Consider the following 8446-nt stretch of genomic DNA (forward strand, 5'->3'; position numbering starts at 1 on the left):
CAGCGTGAACTTCAAAACGCATTGATCCCACTGAATTCATGGGTCAGTATACTAAATATAAAATCCTTATTTTCCAAACAAGATCCTGGAGAAAAAATGATTTGCTAAATGAAAACAACACTTGATTGAACAAGGAAAAGATGTGTGAAGCGGCATGTGTGCCTTAATGTTCCATTGAGAACAGAATGAGCAAATGCCCATTGATCTCCCCTCTGGTCTATGGAAAATGAGCACATGTGCTCCAATGAGAACAAAATGACCAAATACCCATTGAAAAAGTGCCTTTTCGCACATGGGAAACTAATAAATAGATAGATAGACACTATTTCCCAAAACTGAGATTGGCACAGAAAATATGAGGTGCCTAAGAAGAGCCACTTGCTGCTGCACATGACACACAAATATGAGATGCCTAAGAAGAAGCAAGAAGTAGACAGTGAAAAATAACAAAAACTAAGCGAATGAGGAGGGACTTACTGAACAAAATTGTGCCTTTAGGTACTGACTGCAAGATCAAAGTAAGAGAATAGGAAGAGAATCTGAAGACAGACTAAACAAGACTGGAAAAACTAAAGAGAGACTACATGAGAAGAAATGAAGATTGAAACTAGAAATCAAGACTAAGAAAGAGAGAATGAACAAAAGGAAGGGAAAATAAAGAAGAGAAAACTGATGAAATTGAGAACCAGAGAAAACATAAAAAATAATGAGATCCTTAGGGAATTGGAAAAACTGAAAAACTGAAAGAATGAGGAACTACAAACTGATAAAACACTAATCAAATACTAATGACAAAGACCTATGAGGAATGGGACTGAAAAGGTACGCAAATCATGCCACTCCCTGTTTAAAAAAACTGACTGAAAACTGATACAAAACTGAAAACATGGAGACTGATACTAAGAACGAAACCCACATGCTCATAGACTGACTGAAAATTGAATGAAATAAATTAAACAGAAAATGAACTATATAAGAAACTGAATTAGAGACTAAAAACTGAGCAATGATGGAATGAATGGTCAGAGACCGAGGGACTAAACTCTAGCCTCACGCTTGGACTGACTAAAAATTAGTTATCTAACATAAAAAGAATGATCAATATCAAGATAATGATAACAAATACTGAAGTAACAAACTGAGTAATGATTTTTTTTCAATGATTAAAAACCGAAAGTTATCTAACATCATTCATAAAAGAAAGCTATTGAGAAATAGTAAACAAACGAAGAATGATACAAGCTTAAGAACTGAGGACAAACGATCACTGACTAAATGAAAGACATGTGAAAAAATGATGAGAAAATAACTAATGAGAAGACATGAAAAAGCACTACTAGGGAAAAGGCTAGCAGCAGCGCGGGTGGCCGCGCTACTAATAAGGCGCTACAGCTAACTCATAGTAGTAGCGCGGTCCTAACCCGCGCTACTACTGTTGACGATATCAGCAACGCTTTTTGCAGACGCGCTACTATTAACTAGCTGTAGCAGTTTCGCCATCCCTCGCTACTGCTATATCTTTCATCATTTTCCCATTTCAGTTCTCCTTTCAGATACTAGATACTAGGTACTGCTAGTAGATATCAAATTCATAAACCATTACTAGGTACGGTAGTACTCCCTTCGTTCCAAATTACTCGTCGTGGTTTTAGTTCAAACCACGACGAGTAATTTGGAACGAAGGGAGTACTAGATAACAATTCCATGCATAGCCAACATGCATCCTCAAGCAGTACAATTCATATCAACGGCCATCATCATATGTAGTTCTAGATGATATCGACGATGATCATCATATGTAGTTCTAGATGATATAGCCACACACACATATGTAGTTCTAGATGATATAGCCACACACACATATGTAGTTCTAGATGATATAGCCACACACACATATGTAGTTCTAGATGATATCGAAGACAATCATCATCCTCAAGCCTGGGCGGTTGGTGTTCCTGATAGTAATTAGGATGGCCTGTCCAACACGAAGATTCTTGCCATCGAGGAATTTCTTCCACCCAACCGAGTTTAAGTGTGTGCGACCGTCCGTGTCCACGCGGTAAGTACAGGTTGTGACGGAGCCCCTTGCAGTAAGGCGTAGTCCAGCTGAGCCTTCTTCATCAGGCTCGATACCATAACTCACAGATATGCTCTTTGCCAATTTCTGAATAAGAAAAACATATCAATTAATAAGCATGTGATCGAACTCTACACTAAAACATATATATCATCGACTAGATTCCACACAACATACCATATCATTGGACTGTACACTAAGTAATTCACACTATTAATTTGCATTTGTAAGTATAACATACCATATCATGTCAATCAACCATGGTATTTGTCAAGCGGGTCACGAATGGCACCCCGACAAAGTCAGCATGTGACGGAATTATGTCCCACAGGTTGCACACCTCCTCCTCACTCAGCCTTGTTCTTTGAGCTACGATGGCTTCATGAAGTGGGTCCTCATCATCTTCATCGAGTGGGTCCTCATTATCTTCATCATCTTCATCATCTTCGTCATCTTCATCATCTTCCACCAGGTTGAGATAAATGACAGCTAGCTTGGGTCTTTCTGCTCAGAAGTTGAAGCTGATCAACTCACCACCAGTAAGATGCATGCGAACGACGAAACGGGCCCATCCATCTCCTCCAATCTGCGACATATTGCGTCCTTTCTCGACCTACATAGTGTACGCCCCCCCAGGAGCCTCAAATGTCACAGTGTCTCCTGTCAGCTTGTTGAATTTCAACCTCACATTGCATGGGACGATCTGTGTAAAATAAGAAAAATGACACAATACAGTAATGCCAACACTAAAAATAAAATAGTTATTACATTTCGACTAATTTCTTACCGCCGCATGACGAAAACTCAGCTGGAAGTAGATGCCGAACAGCTTGCCAGTTGCAAGGCTGCTGGCGCATCTTGACTTGCACAGTTGACATAGTGGTGGTGGTGGTGGCGCCATTCTTCCTAAAGCAATATGAGCAAAGGATTAAAGATCAACTAAATCAAAATGTTCTAACTGAACTAAATCAACTAGCCTACTAAATCAACTAAATTAAAATGTTCTAAGTGAACTAAATCAACTAGCCTACTAAATCAACTAAATCAAAATGTTCTAAGTCAACTAAATCAACTAGCCTACTAAATCAAGTAAATCAAAATGTTCTAAGTCAACTAAATCAACTGGCCTACTAAATCAACTAAATCAAAATGTTCTAAGTCAACTAAATCAACTAGCCTACTAAATCAACTAAATCAAAATGTTCTAAGTCAACTAAATCAACTAGCCTACTAAATCAACTAAATCAAAATGTTCTAAGTCAACTAAATTAACTAAATGAATTAGCCTACTAAATCAACTAAATCAAAATGTTCTAAGTCAACTAAATCAACTAGCATACTAAGTCAACTAAATTATATCAACTAAATCAAAATGTTGCATATGAGCAGGAGGGAGAAGGAGGGGCGACTCGAGGAGGGAGAAGAGAGTAGGATGGAGGAGGAAGGCGGAGCGAGGAGGGGCCGGCCGGCGCGGACAGTTGAGGGAGGACGGAGGAGGAAGGCGGATCGAGGAGGGGCCGGCCGGCGCGGCCAGTTGAGGGAGGACGGAGGAGGAAGGCGGAGCGAGGAGGGGCTGGCCAGCGGCGAGTGGAGAGGAAGGACGGAGGAGGAGGCCGGTACCGAGTCCAGCAAGGAGGAGGAGGTGATGGCGCGCGGCGCAGACGGAGGAGGGGCGACGGGGGCGCGCGGGCAGACGGATCGGAGAGGATTGAGTGGCTGTGTGTGTGAGTGGATCCGAATGGAGGGGATGAGGGAGATGAATGGCTTAGCAGTAGCGCTCTTCAGGAAAAGACGCTACTGCTAAGCTACCTAGCAGCAGCGCCTTTCACAGTAAAGCGCTACTGCTATGTGTCAGCATGTAAAAATAGACTTTGTTCAATATATCAAAAACACATTGATCATCAACGAGCTTTTTGTGTACAATCTGATTTGACAATATGAGTCCTCACCGGTTTAGGAACAGGTGAAGACTCATATTGCAGCCACAAATTCTACACATAGAGTTCAATGAAGATCAAGTGCTTGTCAAAGTGTGAGAAGTAACATATTTAAGGTGGTAGAAACTCTCTTCACGGAGCGAGGTGGGACTAAATTTTTGTAGGAAACATAGCAGTAGCGCTTATCGGAGAAATGCGCTGCTACTATGCCACGTAGCAGTAGTGCGCATCACCTTAACGCATTGCTGCTATAACTACCCCCGCGGCGGCCTCGTAGGAATTATAGCAGCAGCGCGTCTTTGGGGTGACGCGCTACTGCTATATTTGTCTCAGTAGCGAGTTTCGTCTGTCCGCGCTACTGCTAGTTAGCAGCAGCGAGTTATTTTGGAGCGCGCTGCTGGTAAGATTCTGTGTATAGACTTTTCCCTAGTAGTGAAGGGTGAAATATTAATAGAAACTGAAGACTAGCAGACCGACAAACTGAAGAATGGGATACTGAACCGACTAACTGAAGAAAATTAAGTTGAATGATAGAAAAAAACTGAATGAGAAAAATGACAGTGATTGAATAATTCAAAAGAAGAAAAATATAACTAAAGAAATAGAACTAACTTGAAATTGACTAACGGAAAATATAATGAATGACAAATTCTAAATGAAATTAAACTGAAAACTGAGCAAAAAGCAGATCAAAAGCAACAAAAAGAAACTAAATACTGGATTTCAACAGTGCTATCCCTCTCCACGGCCCCCAAATCAGCTTGTGCTTGCAAAAAAGCATTTCACAGTCAATATGCCCAGCCCATGCCACCAACCAGATGGAGTCTACATGAACAAAACGAACCATGTTAAGGAAATGAACAAGTTTATAAAATCACCTAATCTAGTACTACCACAGCCATGTTTTAATAGAGGGAATAACAATACTGCTACAGCAAAAAAGTAAAACAAGCTGATGACTAGCAGAAAGAAGTAAAAAACATGATCCATCTTATGGATGTACAAAACAAACTGCTCACTGTAGCTCTGCTCTTAATAACTGATTTCATTCATTTTGAAGGTTATTCATGTAATAAAAGACTTAAAATGACAACAAGGAGATACTAAGAGTACTCTATTCAGACTGAAAATGAATGTTAACTATTTTTTCACATAGTACTGATAACTGATAGAAGATAGGGCGTGCCCCCCATTCTAGCGCAAACACAAACACCTGCTGCTGCAATCAACACAGAATATATACATTGCTGAGTCGAAGCCCAGCAAAAAAATCAAGCTTCGATCCTCACATACCTACTTTCTCATCTCTAATCTAATCAGAAGCTCGGTCGTTGTAAAAAACACCAACAATTAATACAAAAATGAACAAAATCATACAGCGGCCGCGCTTTGACAGAACCCAAATCACAGGTGCAAGGTCAGGGGATTCGATTGAGCGAACTACGTGGATGCTCTGCCTCACAAAACCTATGGAATGGGATTTGGTTAGGAGGATGGGGAAAGACCGAGGTGCGCGGAGAGATGGCTGCAGTCCGGCGCGGCGACGCAAAACTCAGACGACGGACAACTCATTGCGCTGAGCATTGGGGAAAAGAGATAAGCTCGCTGTACCTGTCTTTCCAGTGACGGCTGACCGTGACGCGCTCCATGGCGGAGCCGAAGCTGACCTCCTCTCCGACCCCTCCATGGCTCCATGGCCGGCAGCTCGCCTTCCTCCCCACTGCTTCCCCCCTCCTCCCTCTGCGCTAACTAACACGCGACCTCCCATAGTAAAAAAATGATGGACACCCGTGAACCCGGGTCGGGTTCCAGAACCCGATAAAAAAAAGACCACGGCCAGAACCCACATACTCCACGATGGACAACCCACAGGGACAGGGGGAGGAGGCCGCTGAGATTAGCGACGAGATCAACGACTCAGAATTCGACCTGACGTGAATTGAAAATCAGACGTCTGATTTTTAGCAAAACTGTAAAAAAAAGGCCAGCGACAGGTTTTAAAAAAATGGACCAATGGCATGTACGATGCAGAAACTTAATAAGAAAGAGGAGCATCAGCTATACGGTGGAAGTTTCCAGGTTGGCCGCATATTTGACAAACAAGATACGTACTATTTTTTGCATGATTACATTGCTTGAGCATGAAAAATAATTAGACGAAGCAACAGTACCGAATGTAAGAATATTATCATGCTTGGACCTAATGAAGCACCGAAGATACAACTGAGAACTGAGATCAAACATTACCCGTCAATATGATAGTATTTATCTCCATACTGAGGAGTGCTGGCACCCATTCTACCATATTTATTGAAAAAGTGATCATGCAATATGTGTTAACAGGAACTACATACTTGGTTGAGCACATATACATGCACACTCATCAGTGACAAGAACAGATGTTCAATAGCATCTTAATCTTTGTAGTGAGCTTTGATTTATTTTTTCAATTATAATGCATCGCTAACCAATACCTTCAGACACTAAAGCACTGCTAGAAAATCATACTTATGTACACAACCCTGATAGACCATCCTCAAACCAACAATGTACTGTACTAACTAGCAAGTAAATTTCAAATTCACAACATAGCCATGGCAATGACGAACAGGTTCTGATGGAGATCATCTCAAGTGCATAAATATGTTGGACAGATGCTGAGCTAAATAGCATGGTAATCATCCTTGTGTGCTTTCATTTATTTATTTTTTGTCTCACTAGTAATAGTGTTAACCAGTGTATGCAGTAACTGAATTTCAGATCGGGCCACAGAATCCAAACCCCCGCAAAAATCTCATCTTTTGTGCTGAGTACCGTACCTTGCGGATGGCGTCGCAGCCGGCGGTGTTGTCCTCGGGGATCTCCTCGATCTGGACGCACGTCCTCGCCGGCTTCTTCTTCTTCTTGTCATCCTCCTTGTCCTTGGCGGCGGCCTTGATCTTCTTGGGCTTCTCCGGCCTGCGCTCCTCGACCTCCAGCTCATCCTCGTCGTCGTCAGAGGCGGTGAAGTCCTCCTCCCAGGTGTAGGCATGCGACCATGGCTCGAGCGAGCCTTTGCCCTTGATCTCGGTGCCCCACTTGGTTTTGGTCTTGCCTCCGGCGCCGCCCTTGGACTTGGCCTCCCACCTCCACTTGCGGTCGAATCTATCGTCGTTGGGGGAGGCGAGCTCCGCCTCGCACTTGAGTGCCCAGCCCCTGCCGCGCGGCTTCTCCTCTGCCGTCCACTTGACCTTCCGGCCGCCGGGCTCCGTGGCCGCGTAGGTGTACTTGCGGCTCGCCGGCTGCAGGGTGGCCGCGCGGGCCGCGAGCTTGAGCGCGGCGACGCGGTCAGTGAGGTCGTGCAGGAGGAAGGCGTGCGGGGAGGGGATGGGGGCGGTGCGAAGAAGGGGTCGGCGGGGAGGTAGAGGTCGAGGAGGTCAGGGTGGTGGGGGAAGGCAAAGGGGATGGGGATGGGGGTGGGAGGAAGGGGTAGGAGGCGGAGAGGGAGGAGGTAGGTGGTGGTGTGTGGATGAGATGCGAAAGTCATTTTTTTACCTGGATGGGTGGGGAGAGAGGGAGGGGATAACCCCACAGTTTTTTTACCTGAAAAAAATAACCCCATCTCTTTGCCATCTGCCAGCAAATGGCAAAGAATCTTTGCCGTCTGCTGGCAGATGGCAAAGAGGTGGGGCTGGTACGCCGTTACACGCTTGACGGCCACAGGATTTGCCAACCTCTTTGCCATCTGCTGGCAGATGGAAAAGATTATTTGCCATCCACTAGCAGATGGCAAAGAATTGGCTGATGGCAACCATGTTCTTTGCCGTCTATCAGTTCTTTGCCATCTGTTTTTATAAGCAGATGGCAAAGACGTTCTTTGCCATCAGCTGGCAGATGGCAAAGAGCTGGCTGATGGCAAATTTCCTATTTCTAGTAGTGAGTGTGGAAAAAGGATAGTAACATTGCCCCTTCTCTCTTTTTCTCTCATTTTTTGTTTGGCTTTCTCTTTTTTATGGCCTTTTTTTATTTCCTCACATGGGACAATGCTCTAATAATGATGATCATCACACTTCCATTTACTTACAACTCAAAAAATTACAACTCAATGCTTAGAATTTTTTTTGACTCTATGTGAATGCATCCGGCGGTGTACTGGGATGTGCAATGAATCAAAAGTGACATGTATGAAAGAATTATGAAAGGTGGCTTTGCCACAAATACTATGTCAACTACATGATCATGCAAAGCAATATGATAATGATGAAGCGTGTCATAATAAACGGAATGGTGGAAAGTTGCATGGCAATATATCTCGGAATGGCTATGGAAATGCCATAATAGGTAGGTATGGTGGCTATTTTGAGAAAGGTATATGGTGGGTGTATGGTACCGGTGAAAGTTGCATGGCACAAGAGAGGCTTGCAATGGTGGAAGGGTGAGAGTGCGTATAATC

The 8446-nt window shown here is 43.5% G+C and overlaps 1 pseudogene; it reads right to left on the reverse strand.

Moving 5' to 3' along the window:
• Positions 1 to 6770: 6770 nt before the first annotated feature.
• On the reverse strand, positions 6771 to 7515 carry LOC123114984 (uncharacterized; annotated as a pseudogene).
• Between the last annotated feature and the right edge of the window lie 931 nt (positions 7516 to 8446).

The sequence above is a fragment of the Triticum aestivum genome, chromosome 5B (genome assembly GCF_018294505.1).
Source record: "Triticum aestivum cultivar Chinese Spring chromosome 5B, IWGSC CS RefSeq v2.1, whole genome shotgun sequence".
Classification (NCBI taxonomy): domain Eukaryota; kingdom Viridiplantae; phylum Streptophyta; class Magnoliopsida; order Poales; family Poaceae; genus Triticum; species Triticum aestivum.